This window comes from Cnephaeus nilssonii, assembly GCF_951640355.1.
Source record: "Cnephaeus nilssonii genome assembly, chromosome: 12".
NCBI classification, from domain to species: Eukaryota; Metazoa; Chordata; class Mammalia; order Chiroptera; family Vespertilionidae; genus Cnephaeus; species Cnephaeus nilssonii.
Genome location: NC_137083.1, coordinates 2,097,114 through 2,112,590, shown reverse-complemented (window position 1 = coordinate 2,112,590; position 15,477 = coordinate 2,097,114).

Genomic DNA, 15,477 nt, shown 5'->3' with positions numbered 1-15,477 from the left:
GGAAGCTGCAAGGGTGGTGAGGAAAAACATGCGTCAAGGTAAACTCCAAGAGCAGGGCCCCTGCTGCCCATGGCCCGTGGCCACCGCTGCAGGCTGCCGGGGTCAGCGCTGAGGCTACGTCCTGGTTATAGTTAGAGCTCAACGTTTCGTGGGAGGAGGGACGAAAGCTGATGCCCCCAGTCTGTATGAGAAAGGGGGTGGGCCCCCGTGGGCGTCACTGATGTGACATTCCTAGCTTTGGATTTATGGCAGAGGGAGCAAGAGGGGTATGTGCAAACTAGCTTGATCCAGACAGGATGTGAGCTATGGCATTGTTTCAGACACGTGGCCCACAATATGCAATTGGTGCTGCATGGAGCCCCTACCAGCACCTCCTGACCAAGCGCCCCCAGAAGACACTCTCAGAGAAACACACCAAACGAAAGCAGGCTGCACAGCGGAGGGGCCCCTGCATGCACCAGGTACCTGGGCGTTCTCCCTGCCCAGGACGAGGCTGGGGCGGAGTGGGTGCCAAGGGGCATGAGCCGCTCAGCACGGGACAGCTCAGGGGGGAGCCACGCAAGAGGAAAGAACAGTTGCAATGGGTCGGGGCCCATTCAGGGGAGGCCCTTGTCTGTGCAGAAAGTTAGGGCAAAGTTCCCACCACTTGTCACCCTCAGCCTGCGCCACCTGAGGCCTCATAAAAATGAGTTTCTGCGCGTTTCTTCTGGAGGTGCTTGGTCAGGAGGTGCCGGTAGGGGCTCCACGCAGCACCAACTGCATATCGTGGGCCACATGTCTGAACCCGTGTCACAACTCACATCCTGTCTGGGTCCAGCTAGTTTGTGCGTAAACCTCTTGATCCTTCCACCATAATCCAAAGCTAGGAATTTCCTATCAGTGGCGTCCACGGGGCCCACCTCCTTTTTCATACAAAATGGGGGCAACAGCTTTCGTCCCTCCTCCTAGGAAACATTGAGTTCTAAATATAACCAAACGCAGCCAAAAGGCGGTGGGCCTCTGTATGCAAGCCTTCTGACTGTAACGGTGTTCCCCACATCCTCTGAGTTATTTAAATATGATCTATGGTCTACTTTTTCCAGCAATCTTGGGTTTATTATAGAAGCAAAGTTTTGACTAACTATACAGTATGTGTTAAGAGGAGCAATGGCTGCCATTTTGGGCTCTCTCCGATTACATCACTTTCTTTTGGTTATCCTTGAAAGTTTATTTTCACTTAAAGTACAACGATTTGATAAATCTTGCTATTATAGTGAAATATGTGTGCAGGTGTACCACTGGTAGCATTGAACTACCCATGAGGCCTGACGGGATACGTGCTATAAAATTTGTACACTTCAGAATACAGCCAGACTATTTCCAGCACTTCAAAACATCAAAGCTTCCAGACATCAGTAAAAGGGCTTAGTTTATCATGACAAATAGGTATGTCACATCATGTCATAAACTTAAAGAGTTGATGGCTACAAAGAAATCTATCATTTGTATTCTGGTTCTATTAGACTTGGCATTTGGGAAGTGGCAAATATATCTTTCACGTGAAAACTATGATGGCAAAGATTTTCCATCATAAAACAAGGGGGAAGCTGACATTGTTATTTCTTTTGAGGGGCCTGAAGCCATCGATTCAGCTGGGCTCCAGCAAACGTGCGGATACAAACATGAAGTCACAGAGCCGCCCGCATGCTTCTGGGCTGGGAGACACCCTCGGTCAGACAGAGCGAGGTGGCGATGGGTATCGTTGTAGCTTAGAAGGAGCGCTAATGAACGCAGAGATGAAGCAATCACTTCGCACGGAGAAGATTTGGGGGGAAACCAAACACATTTGGAACAGGTCCCCACTGGCCGCCGGCCACCAGAGAGGCACGCCGCTCCGGGCCTTTGCCACAACCCCTGGCTTTCTTCCCTACCCATGATGCTGCTCTCCCCTCTTTCTATGCATTTGGTGGTTGTCCCTGGCATCTGCCACCCACGGCCTATGTGTTCTCGAGACTTTGAATCAGACCTTTCCCAAAGGACTCTCCATCGACCAGGCCACCACCCGAAAGATGAGCGGGAGAGAAGAAGCCAGAGGACAAGGAGGCCAGTGACGGAGAGTCAGCAGAGATGGCTCGAATGACCACTTGGCGATTCTGACACAGAAACTCTCTCATGTCCCAGTAAAACCAACCAGGTGTGCCACTCCCAAGGGGCTGCATACACCCACTGGGCCACGGTTTTTGTTCAATTTTCTTTTTAACAGTAGCATTTCCTTTTCTGATAGCTCCAAATGTGTGCAAGTCCATTATAGATGCATTGTGTAGAGTAAATACAGCACACAAAATAGAATTTACCTGCAGTCCCGCCGTCATTAAATTTCTTAATAATTCCAGTATACTTATTTACATAAACAGAGAGTGGAATTTGCATTTACTTTCAGAAGCTCAATGTGCAGAAATATGAAATGCAATTTTATAACTAAGTTCAATTTTCTCATGAGCTCAAATAACTTCCCAATAGTGAACATTACTATTTTTTTTCAAGATCATTTAGTCATTTGCTAATTAAATCTTACTCTCTTCCAGGTTAACTTGGCCTCTTGAATAAACAGTTTGTTGAGATTTCTCATCATTCTCTCTTTCTTTCCTTGCCCTGGGTCCTGGTGCCCATAAGGGAGTTGCACATATGATCTTGTTATAGGTGAAACAACAGGGAGAAAGCTCACACCCTGAACACGGAGCACACGTGGCCCCTGCGTGTCACTCTCCAGGCTGTCCCTGCCCCAGTTGCAGCTCAAGCATCAGAATTCAGGCTGATGGGAGGATGCGGAAGGCTGGCCACCTGGGGCTTTCTGCCTAATGTGATGAGAAGGTATGGATGTTGTCTGGGTTCCTTGGACAGGAAGCACTTGGGTCTAGAGAGGCGTCACTAATGAGTGTATCACATAAGACCTCGTGGACCCCGAGGGCCTCAGCCACATTCAGTGTCCCAGGAATGTGGCTCCTCTTGGCTCTCCTTTGCCTTCCTTTACACACCTGTGTTGCACATAATTTATCTAAACACGTCAACGTGTCCCCTGATTGCTTCCTAATTCACTTCCCATACCCATTCACTACCTACTATCTACATGTGGCATTTAAAATTTTCACCCACACCATCTGTTTTGGTTTGTCTTTGATGGCAAAGCTGCATTTTCACAAGTAGTGTAGCCAGTGTAGGCAGCACCAGAGTTGAATGTTTAGGATGGGTTCAGCAAGCCCACGTGATGTCCAGGGGCTTAGCCAAATCTGTGTCTCCTCCTAGCTCATGGGTATTTCTCTGAAGATTGTCAGGTGTAAAAGATGCTCTCTACGTTTTAATCCGTTTGTAGGAAATCACCTATAATCCTCTCCACCATCACAATTTATGGTAAATAAATTTGAAGATGTTGACAGCTTCATCGACTCTCTTCTGAAGACCACGGGGAAAAAATGTCCTCCTTACAGATGTGAGACAACTGGTGAGCTCAGGGGGGAAATTGTGCCAAGTGGAGACATCAACAATTCAAATATTTTCATATGGAAATGTGTCAATATTTCAGCCCAGATGCTTTCAGGGATGTTTTCAATCTGTCCCCTTACAGCGAACCTTTCTTCACAAGCACTGTTACAGAGCAAAATTCATCAAATAGATGATCAATTTGTTCTTTTTTGAATGTTTCCCCAAGTTTAGATTCCACAAAATTATAGACCCTCTCAACTTCATTCTAATTGGCTACAGAATACAAATTATTGAATCAAACGTCGGCGTCTCCTCAGGAGATCCTCCCTGCTGCTTGAAGCATCCTGCAGGAACTCTTGGGTACCACCTGAGCTGCCATTATTTACCGCGTTCCGCTCTGCCTTTGCTTCTGTTGAGGTAAACCGCTGTGCCTTCTTCTTTGCAGGCTTTGTTTTCAATATGAACACTTTCCTAAAGCTGAACATGTATGGGGCTTCAGTCATCACACCGTTTTATTATAGTTTCCCCCCAAAATGTATGCAGCATGCAACCAAATTTTAAAGAGCTCTTCCATTAAGTATAACTCAATGCAACTGAAGACACGTGGGTACACTTTAAAATGGGTTCTTCAAAAGCTGCCGACCTTTCTTCTTGATGTGTTGACAGGCAGCAGAGAGAGAGAGTTAGCTTCCTAAGCTACAGCGATACCTATCGCCACCTCGCTCTGTCTGACCGAGGGTGTCTCCCAGCCCAGACACGTGTGGGTGGCTCTGTCTGACCGAGGGTGTCTCCCAGCCCAGACGCGTGCGGGCGGCTCTGTCTGACAGAGGGTACCTCCAGCCCAGAAGCATGTGGGCGGCTCTGTGACTTCATGTTTGTATCCGCACACTTGCTGGAGCCCAGCTGAATCGATGGCTTCAGGCCCCTCAAAAGAAATAACAGTGTCAGCTTCCCCCTTGTTTTATGATGGAAAAATCTTTGCCATCATAGTTTTCACATGGAAGATATATGTGCCGCTTCCCAAACGCCAAGGCTAGTGGAACTAGAATATAAATGATAGATTTCTTTGCCCCGCAATTCCACTGCTGGGTATTTAGCTCAAGAAATTGAAAACACTAATTTGAAAAAATATCCGCACCTCTATGTTCATTGCAGCATTATTTACAACAGCCAACACGTGGAAACAACCTAAGTGCTCATTGATAGGTGTAGGGATAAAAAATACATCCTCCATATACACAATGGAATATTACTAGGCCATAAAAATGGATGGAATATTGCCATTTGCGACAACATGGATGGACCTAGAAGGTATTATGCAGGATGACAAAGAAAGACAAACACGATATGATTACCTTATATTTGAAATCTAAAAAAAAAAAAAAAAAGGATAATAGACTCACAGAGAGAGAGAACAAACTGATGGTTGCCAGAGGGTGGGGCATGGGGAGATGGGCAAGAAAGAGGGAGGGGTTTAAGATGTGCAGATTTATAGTTATTGAACAAGTGACAAGGATGTAACGTATGATATGGGGAATGTGGTCAGTAATATCATACTAGCTTTTTATGGTGACAGGAGATTACTAGACTTGTGGTGATCACTTTGTAAAGTATACAGGTGTCTAATCACTAAGTTGTGCACCTGAAACTAATATAATATTTTATGGCAGTTCTACTTTAACTTAAATATACATATGTATAGTCGATATGTGCCATGTATTCAGAGTGAAGATTTTAAAAGTCTTAGAAAAAATATAGACTCTTTGGGGAGCATATTTTCTTTGCCTTAATTTACCTGGCCATGCAGCTTAGAAATGGGGTGTCCCTACTATCTTAGGGTCCAGAGTCTCTGTAGCATCCACCATTGGACACCTGTGGCTGCAACAAAATCAAAGTGAGTGCTGGATGTCTGTATTTTCCAGACCTTTGGGGTTGCTTAGATTATAACACATCACCTACAGGATAAAAACTGGTCCTCCTGCCCCGGAAACAATGATCCCTTCTTGCTTGGCATAACTTTTTAATCGCTTTCTGTTTATAAGATCTGGGTGGGTGTCCGCAAAGTTTTATTTGGTTTCTGTCCCCAAAAAACGAACTTTCCATGTGGAAGGACCCCTTGTCCGAGAGTACCTTTACTTTCTAACTTTTCCATGAAAATATGGAGATTTTTCCAAATTGTCAAGATCATCCGTTGGGTGACTATATTGCTTCATATGATTTTACATGACGTGCTATTCATTTATCAGTCTGACTACTTGAAACTGTGAATGAATTCTTTTCTTATACAAACATGGAGATGACATACTAAAGCCAGACTTAATGAGTGTCATGTGTTTTAAAAGAGGATTATACCAATAATGAGGTAAAACTGCTTGTTTGTGAAGACAGGGTTCACGAATCCTGCATAGTTGAATCCTAAAATTGTTTAGAACAAGGGTTCCATATGTGAAGAAGTTAGCCTTAAGACTACACCAGTGTTCCCTGGCTGGCGTGGCGCAGTGGTTGAGTGTGGACCTATGACCAGGAGGTCACGATTCGATTCTAGGTCAGGGCACATGCCTGAGTTGTGGGTTTGATCCCCAGTGTGGGGCATGCAGGAGGCAGCTGATCAATGATTTTCTCTCACATTGATGTTTCTATCTCTCTCCCTCTCTCTCCCTTCCTCTCTAAAATAATAAAAAATATATAAATTAAAAAAACTACACCAGTGTCCCATTCATCCATCCATCCATCCATCCATTTATCCATCCATCCATCCATCCATCCATCCACCCATCCATCCATCCATCCACCCACCCACCCATCCATCAATCCATCCATCCATCCATCCATCCATCCATCCATCCATCCATCCATTCGTTCTGCGCTCACTGAACACCTGTTACACGCAGGCACTCTGCTCTGTGGAAGCAGCAGAGGACACAGTGTGAAAATCCCTCCCTCCCAGGGACTTGACAGTCTCATTGGAAACGGGTCAACAGTACTTACCGGTGACTGTGTGCATACCTTGTGCCAAGCACAGTTTTCAACGTTTACCAAGTCACTAACTTGTTTAATTCTCACAGCCTAATAGGAGACGGGGACCATTTTATCACCAGTTTTCAGTCCAGGAAGCAAATACACAGAACAGTTACGTAACCTGCCCCACTAGTGCGTGCGGGAGCGTGGCTCGGCCTCTGGGCAGCCTGGTTTCCGAGCCTGATTGCGGCCAGCGGCTCCACGGTGCCCGTTCCTCGGGACAGCATTGCTTATGGGTGCCCGACCTGCTCACCTGCTGAAGACCTTCCCTTGGATTTGTCATGGGGGCTCTACCCGCTGAAGTGTCTCAGGTGGGAGAATGGGCGGTGTTGCATTCTGCCTGTTGCAGGCTTGCATGACACATAAGGGATGACAGGTCTGAGCAGAGCCAAGTACTGAAAATTAAAGTACATTGGCTGTAAAACTGAGTATTTGGTGGATGTGTGGATGGCAATGCCGGGCAAAATGTCATGGCAGGAAGTTAGCAAGATCTATGCTGCTAATATGGATACATCACCCTGAGTCCCCGTCACGCCTGATGCCCAGAATGGCTCCACAGCATTGCCTAGAGGAAAAGAGGGCGCTGAGTTATATGATCTTGACATCTACTCTCAGAGCAGCTACTCTAGAAGGAAACAGAATAGAAAGATATTCTTCTGCATAAAGCATCACCGATCAGACCGGGTGAAGGTCTCCTAGGAGGGCTATTGGACTGTTTTTCTCTTTTCCTAACTACCCTTTGATGGGTTGCCACTGAATTATAACATTTTCTTTTTCAAAACCTTGCTCTTAACTCGATTTCCTTTTACGCAGTACAGTGCATTTTCTAATTCAAGGAGGCATCTGAGCTTTGAAGAAACAGACCCTCATCTTTCCCCTCTTCCTGTGTGGGGGCCATATATATGCCTTCGTACTCCATGGTAAGTATCAGGCATCCAGACCTTTTAGTGGGCCCCGAGCTACCATTGCCTCAGTCTATTCTTTTATGAGCTTTGGGGACAAGACTGCGCCCAAGGGAGTAAACCCCCAGCAGGGATTACCTGCTGTGCAGGGCAGGCGCACCTTGTAAAGCAGGGTCTCTCCCAAGAAGGCTGCGGCCCAGGTGGGTGACCGGAGGTCCCAGGGGACTGGTGGGCCAGCTGGCTCAGGACTCGGAGCCTCAGCGTGGCACTGAATTCCCCATTGACCCCCAGGACCCTGGTGAATGCAGCTCCTCCCCTATCATAAAACACTCGCATCCTTACAGACTTCCATCTGCCTTGCTGACCTACTGCTTGTCCATGACGCCCGCTCAGCTGAGTGAGGGTGCAAATGTGTTCCAAATGCACTAAACAACAGAGAGGTTTCCTTCTTTCTCTGTTCTACTTGGTTCCCGGGCTGCTTTGCACAGGAAATCCCAGATGCTTCCCACTGGCCGTGGGCATCTTGTCTGTCCCATGGGGGCCGCGGCCATAGTCCAGAGGGAAGCAGTTAGCTAGCTCACCGCGATGACCTACAGCTGCCGGGGGCCAGGCAGTGAGAGCATCTGCTAACCTGTTTCACCCCGTGCACACCTCGGCCTCTGAATAAATGATGGTGGTCTGCACCTTCTGATTTTGTAACGGAATTGATTACCTTTCACTGGGGTGCACGGAATTCTAACCCAGGCAGTACGCTTCCCTCAGCAGCTGACTTGCTACGAGCCCCATTGTCATGGAGCACCAAGGCCGGAGACTAATTGCATGGGGACATTTAATATGTGAATTACCTTGATTTAAATTACCTGAAAGTATCGCATTTTTTAAAGTGTAATTGAACCGACACCTATTTTCAGACTTTGAAAATGTGATGCTCCTCAAATGTTTATAAATGAGAAAATAGTCCACTTTATATTCAAGAATGAAAGTCCTCATTTAAATGGCATCTGTGAACCACTGCCGATAAAATAACTATGAAAACAGAAAAGAGGGGGGGGGTTGAATTAAAAATATGGGTAAAGGTTTGAATGGAAAATAACATGGAAAAGTAACTGTTGAGTGGGGAATACAAGGATTTTTTGTGGCTTCTGTGTTTTCAGTATTGGCACTCACCCAAAAGAAATAGACCCCTCCTTCCATTGGACAAAGCTTGATGCTTGGCATCCCCCTTCCCCCCAATTTAGGGGGTCACTAGTGCATTATCGCAATGGAATCTGAGCAGCACAAAGCTCCTATAGCAGGCTTCAGAACCTCATCCTGAGAAAGTCCTACTTGCAAGTAGGCCCCTTGGCCCACCCAGGGGAACTCGTGTTATGTGCATTTCCTACACTTACTTGAAACATTCCCTAAAGGCCAAGAGTGGCTCACCGTGCCTAAATCGTTGGTGCACAAATATGGTTTATGCTGAGCACCTGCCTTTCTGCTGGAAGCTGGGAACTGGGGACATGCTGGCCAGAGGGAGATGAGCAGCCCCAGTAAAAACCTCAGTCCCTGTGTCTCTGAGGAGCGTCCCAGGTACAGGACAGATCACACATATTCTCTGCTGCTGGGGGGCTTCGTGCATCGTCTTTGGCCCTGGGCGGGGGCAGGGGTCTCTTGGAAAGGGCACCTGGCTTCCTCCGGAAACCATGCCCCTTATCCCTTGGCGCATGTTCCCTTTTGCTGTAATTATTCTTAGCCGTGACTACAACGAAAAAAGAGCTATGACCCTGTGCAGACATCTTTCACCGGCTCCTTTGATGGCTCTGCCTTTCATGGCACTGGATATGCTTTACATGAAGAGTCCAGATGGAAGCTCTCAACGTAGATCCAGCCTCTTCAGTAACAGCCAGCACTGCTCTGGTCCTGGCGCTGACCAACACATGCCCACCATTTACTAGTACACGGTGGGACATAGACCAGAAGGATCAGTAAACACAGGGACTCTTCACGAAAGTGAACTCCACAAAGCAACATAACCACCATGTTTGTTTGTTTTTACCCAGAAGCTCAAGTTGTGTGTTTTTGTTTGTTTGTTTGTTTTGTTTCGTTTTGCTTTACATTTCCAAAACCCTTGAATAATGGGTTACTGATTTTTTTTTAAATCAGAAAGCATTATAAACCATCTTATAATAAGCATGATTATACATCATTAAACTCCTTTCCAGAGAATATTCCTGGGTGAAGTACACTTTATAAGTTGGAGTAAACTCTATGACTGGACTAACAAAAGATATCTTAGGAGAAAATAAATGTTAGAAAATATAACCAAGTACATAGAACACAATATATACCTTTGTCAAGAAAAGTAGACATTTTATATTTTTCCCATGATTTGAGACAAGTTCTAGAATACATTATTCCCTATTTTTGTTGCTAAATTCTCTCCAGTTCTCTATCTTGCCAACAGATGGTTCTAATTTCCATGTTATGATTTACCATCTTTAGCCCAAGGCGAAGCAGGAAAATAGGAAGGAAGAAAATTATTTTTGTACAGAACCCTGAGTTCCACCCCTTCTCTTCCTTTAGGGGTAAAGCTGGGTGCACAGACATCAGCTGGTCTACATCCAATCAGATGAGATCAAAGGATGCATGACAATTCATCTCCTCAAGAGACAAGGGCTCCGTCCCCTCTGACAGAGAGATTCCCACTTAAAACAACTTGAAATGTTTCAGATTAAGATTGTTGTCTTCTGGTGGAATTCCAGTCACTGAGTCAGGATGCGGTCTCTTCAAGAGAGTTGTGGGAATACCCTCTAATGTGCCCCCATTACCCCACACTTTAACGGCTGCGCTTTGCTTCCTTTTAGGGGTAAGCATCCTAGTCCCTCAAAGACCTTTGCCTATGGAATTATGACATTACTACTCATTCCTTCCAACCTCTAAAATCCACCTACACACATCAACGTCTACTTCACTTCACAGAACTGAGATCGTTCATTGTAGAGCGTAGAAGCTGAGTGCTATGCCAGGTCTTTCTGGAATTGTGAACTTGGGCCACTCACGAACGGCAATTTAAAAGTCAATAAGGGTTTAAGAATGTTAACCAAATTAGCATTGCACTCCTCTTCACCCCTGCCTTCGATGGGAATTTTCTATTTTCTACAAGACTGATCATTATAATTATTTATGCCTCAATTAGTCAGATAACGCCAATGGCTTTTGTTCTAGTAGGCTATGTGCCTGATTCACCTTGCATCTCTAATGCATCCTGCCCCTGGTGCTGAGTCACAAGATGAAAGGTAGCCACATTGTGTATTCCACGGTTTCCTGGAACCCTCTTTACTTTTAAAGTTTCCCGTTTATTATTTTTCTCAAGATTTTCTCTTAGTATCCTAGCAGACCTTGTAAAAAGTCCACTATCTTGAAAGCCACTAATTTAGCTTTCTTTTGGGGTCTTTTACTAACTCCCTGACATAATCTTGATAAATTATAAGATGTCAGAAATGTCTGATATGTAATCAGTGTCAAGCACACACCTGATACATACCCACCGCAGTGGGGCACAGAGGGCTTAGGGAGATCCTGTCCCTGACTTTCAAATGTTTATAAGATATTGAGGACCCTTATTTTTTAAACATGAGATTAAATGTTTTAACTAATAAATTTTATCCCAATTCTATGATGCGCCATGGCTTTAATTAATCTAGATTGACTTGATTTCTAACACAATTCAGTAATAACTACTACAAAAATTTTAATTAAAAATGAGAAACCATTATTATTATTCTTTACTGCTCAATTCTTTTTTAGACAGCTGACCCTTATTTTTATTTTTCAAGACATTTTCTTGATATTGACCTCATTCCAAATACTGGCAAAAATACAAGAAAGGTAACATTGGTGGAAATGGGCCCTGTGCCATTTAAGCTATAGTCTTAGTAATTGAGTCAAGGGTGTAATATTTAAGGCTCTATTCTATAGTTAGCATTTCCTCTTTGCTCAATTATTGATCAGAAATAAATTTCCCTTTTCTGATTTTTTACCTAAACCTCTAAAAGAAAAAGTTGTTTGGAGAAGTGATGGTGGAGCTAGGGTTCAAGGACCATCTGCTGAGGAATCCCCTATTGCTCAAGTGGTCTGACCATTGGCTTCTGTTCATTTTCTTTTTTAAAAAAATATATTTTTATTGATTTCAGAGAGGAAGGGAGATGGAGAGAGAGATAGAAACATCAATGATGAGAGAGAGTCATTGATTGGCTGCCTCCTGCACGCCCCCCACTGGGGATCAAGCCCGAAACCCAGGCATGTGCACTTGACTGGGAATTGAACCCAGGACCTTTCAGTCCACAGGCCCATGCTCTATCCACTGAGCCAAACCATCTAGGGCCAGACTTTCAATTGATTGGACAAGGCCCGCCCACCAATTTAAGTGTTAATCTCATGCAATTTGACAAATAAAATTAACCATCACGAGTCCACCCCTCATCAACTTGGCACTCGTACATATCTCCTGAAACCATCCTGAGTCACCAAATAAAAGCAACGAACAAAGTCCCGCTTCTGCCTAATATGACACAACTACCAGCATACAACCACAGCACAGTTCCCTCTCCCCAGGATGGGATGCAGACTCTGAGTCTGATGTTCAGTCTTCTTGATATTCGTAACTTAAATACTCGTATGTCAAGTTAATGCTACTTTATATGATGTTATATATAAAGTCAATGCATCTTATCCTATATAATAAAGATGCGATATGTAAATGGTCGTTACGCTGTGAAGCATAATGACCAACCACCGGATCACGGATCAGCAGGAGGGTGGGGCAGCGAGCTACAAGTGGGCAGCAGAGAGCTACAGGAGGGAGCAGGGCAGCAAGTTATGGGAAGGGGGGAGGGGGACAGAGGGAGCCACAGGAGGGCAGCAGTGAGCTACTGCTACAAGCAGGTGGCAGAGAGCTACAGCAGGGGGTAGGGCAGCAAGCTATTGGGGGGGCGGGGGGTAGGGGGAGTTACAGGAGGGCAGGGCAGCAGACGGAGAGCTACTAGAGGACTGCAGTGAGCTATTGGAGAGCTACTGGTGCACGGATTCGTGTGCAGGGCTACTAGTATTACATAAGAGAGGAGAGAAAACCAAGGTATTTTATGGATCTATATGTGTATTCACACAAGTTTATATAGATAAAAATTAAAGAGGAGCTACTCATGACATTACAGTCCTCAATTTTGCAACTGGTCATGTGGCTGTGGCTGGTATTGATAAGGAAGAACTTCACCTACCCATTCTGGATGCCCTTTGCATTCAGCAAGCACCTCAGCTGGCCATGGTCTTACGCCGGTTGGGTGACTAACTTCATTCCCAAAGGGTCTGGCCCATCAGTCGAATTGCTTGAATTGGTTCCTTGTGCTTTTTCATTGACTGTGATCCCAGAGCGTGATAACACTGAGAGCCTCCCTAGGCGACCTCCTGTGTCCCAGCCATACTTTTCCTTGCCTCATTGAGTATCAGAACCAGTTACCCAGCCAGCACAGCACTTGCCCTGCTGTCTGTCCATTCAGAGGCATGTGCAGCTCAGGGTGGCCGGGGCAGCCCTCGCACCCAGCTCAGTGGGATCACTGCGTGTCTCCTGCTGGGAACCTCCATCCCTTGGGAACTAAGACCCCCAGGCCAGCGGTGCCTAAGAGCACAGGATTAAGAAGCAAAAGGATCAACATTGCCATTTCTGGTCACCAGGCAGCGTAGTAAAACGGTGCGTTATCAGAGTGTATAGACGCAGACCATGTGGATACGGGGGGTACTTTACTCTGACAGCAGGGCCAGAGATCAGTGACTGAGAGGACCTGGATGTTTCCCAGGGGCATTCAGTGAAAAGGAGCCGCGCCAGCCGGGCAGCCCCTGCCCAGCCCCAGCCGCAGCCTGAAGTCCACCTGCGGGCGCTGGGCCGGCGGGATCCAGCTCAGGAGAGAGTGATGGATGCTTGGCCCGCCCCCGATCTCACGGTGGTGCCGTGCTTTTTCTAACCCCAAATATCATAAACTTTATACCAACGGTAGATACAATATTTTGCAATGTGGTGCATTCACGAGATTCCTCGCCTCATTTCGCAGGGCTGCTGGGCAAAACCAGTGAAGAAATCTGAGGTTTCCAAGAGACAGGACCCTGGCCTGGACCTGGAAGGTGATGAGCGAGAAGGTCCGGGAGAAATGCCGTGACGGCGTGGCTGCGGCATCTTAAGCCACGTGTTCACATCCCCACACACCACCATCCACACCCCGTTTCTCCAAAGGGAAAATCTGGTTTTTTAAAGAAAAACGCTTCGAAAGCAGCCTCCGGGGTTTATGTTGCCTAACAGCCGTGTCGCTGACATCATGTTCACATGGGTTTTGAGATCCCGTCTTCGCAGACCTTCGTTCTCACAGTTCTAGGGTCCAAGGTCGGAAGTGCAAGGTACCCACCCGGTCTGAAGGCTCCCCTGGCGCGTGGCATCATCGCTGCCCCGGCCAACAAGGCGCCTCGGGAGCTGCCAGCACCCCTTGCAAAGGAGCTGTGATTTCTCGGGAGGCGTCCTCCTGCGCTCCTGTGCTCCTCAAAGCATGTGGGCCGCACAATCAGCACACAGAGCCCCTGTCTCTACCCCCCCTGCGGACTCCCGGGGCCATAGAAAGGAAATGTCTTATTGGCTGGACATGCGCAAGCCTCTTTTCATTCTTCTGTACAAGTCGCCACATCAATATTTTCAATATGTGATTCTGTCCTTGTACCAGATGGTTATCTGCGGCACTTTGTTGATGAGTCTGGGGCTTTCAATTACACTGTTGACACGTATGGAATATGCGTGTTCCACAGAAGAAATTCCACAAGAGAAAGCCTCTCTTTCCTTTTTTGTCTGGATCATTTTTGTATAGCGGGTTTTTTTAGACCCAAATTTAATATTCTCTGGTATCTAGGTTTATTTGCACTGACAGCTTTTTATAGACTGGCTGAGTCAACGTCTCGGGTCCAGCTAGGTCTCTCGGAGCTCAATTTACCAAAATCCACAGAAGTACAAAAAGCCGCCTGCAATAGTGCCGGTCGTGACTCCGTATGGGACTGAAGAGAATTGCAGGAAACCGGGTGTTACATGTTTTCAGTTGCAGAACATGCATGTAATCACTCAATCCAAAGGTGTGCAAAATGCATAGCAACTCATGATCAATCTAGGATTTTATTAACAATTGAGTCTCTTTAGATATTGTAACCAAAGCATAATAAGCAATGGTTCAAGAAAACGTATTTAACATTCACACACACACACACACACACACACACACGCACTTATATCACACACACACACACACACACACACATGCACACATTTATATCACACAAAATAATGTAAAGAGTAAAACTGATTGATCTGTGGTTTTCATCACTGAATTGGGGGATACAATGAAAGGCTTTCCCCCAACTTTTTTTTTTGTGCACGGTCATCACCGTCTCCAGCAGCCAAAACTAATACACACACATCTTCTTTAATAGACAGATTAATCCCAGGTTCCATTTACATTAAAACAATGTGTTTCCTTCCAAAATTATTCGTCAGATTTGCCAATCCTAGATCGAAGCTGCTCGAATGATTTTTCAGAGGTCTTCTGGGGAAGATGTTCTGCGGGGGTGGGGGGAAGCTGTCTCGTCATCGGGTTAGAAATTGCTGAGGCTGAAAGAAAGCCATCGTTGATAACTCTGATCACATCATTTATGCTTAACATTTAGTAGTTGCTATGGAGACCTCAGAACGGGTTTCATATGTTAAATATAGTGTTCTTTTACTTGGGTCTAATTTGCATTTTTAAGACCTCCTGTCCATCACTTCTCCACGAGGACCTTCAGTGATGGGCGCTCTGAGGTGCTTGATCTGACGTCTCTGTGGAGCAGCCCACAGTCTGGCTCCCACAAAAGCGAGTGTACGTCACATCCATCTTCTACATCACCATTGGAAGGGATCATAGTTCCATTTAATTTTTTAAATAGTTTGTTATTTACAGCATTGACAAAAGTGAAGCATTATTATTCACCAGATGTCCAATAACGTACTGTTCATTCCAAGCCCGTTATCATGAATACTCGAACCAGGCAGACAGAT